Raw genomic sequence first — 730 nt, 5'->3', positions numbered from 1 at the left:
AGTAGAAAAGAAGAAACAGCTCTATTCTTCAAGTAAAGTAATAATACTATACGTACAAAGATTATAGTTTAAAAATATAAAAAATTTATTTTCATATATTATTTAATAACTATATTAAAACAAATTTGCTTTTTTTATTATCGTTGATTGTTTATCAAATTTAATTATTCTCTAGTCTTTCCCCTCTCTCCAGAAAGTCTCAACGATACATAAATATATTTTAGAATTCATCATCCAAATTTTAGTAAATACACAGTGTTTATGCTTAATTTTTAAGATGTTCCCTAAGCGCTATGAACTTTTTAATAGTTCTATCGTATTCAGAAGATCAAAATTTATAAAAAGCACTATTGTTTTTACCTACACTTTTGGAGGTCAAAATCGGTTTCCCTTATTTAACATCCTACTTTCGCTTACGAAAATAATAGGAAAATATTTATTTTCTATTTGCTTTTTTACTGAAACATATCTAGTATAAAACAGAAAGATTTTTATAAAATAGGTGCAATTATAAATATTTCTTTTTAATTAATGCAGCAATTAATGTAGTAAACATGATTACTATTATTTCATTATGTCTATAATTTATTGATATTAAATTTATTTTGGTATTAATATTTTAATTTACGAAATATATACTTGAAACATTTATCGTTTTATTCTATTTCATGTAAAAAGATATATAATTAAAGGTATAAATATATATATATATATAATAATTAAATATAAA

This window comes from Wasmannia auropunctata, unplaced genomic scaffold (genome assembly GCF_000956235.1).
Source record: "Wasmannia auropunctata unplaced genomic scaffold, wasmannia.A_1.0 LD336074.1, whole genome shotgun sequence".
Taxonomy (NCBI): domain Eukaryota; kingdom Metazoa; phylum Arthropoda; class Insecta; order Hymenoptera; family Formicidae; genus Wasmannia; species Wasmannia auropunctata.
The sequence above is the reverse complement of the archived record's forward strand: the minus strand, read 5'-3'. Positions refer to the sequence as shown.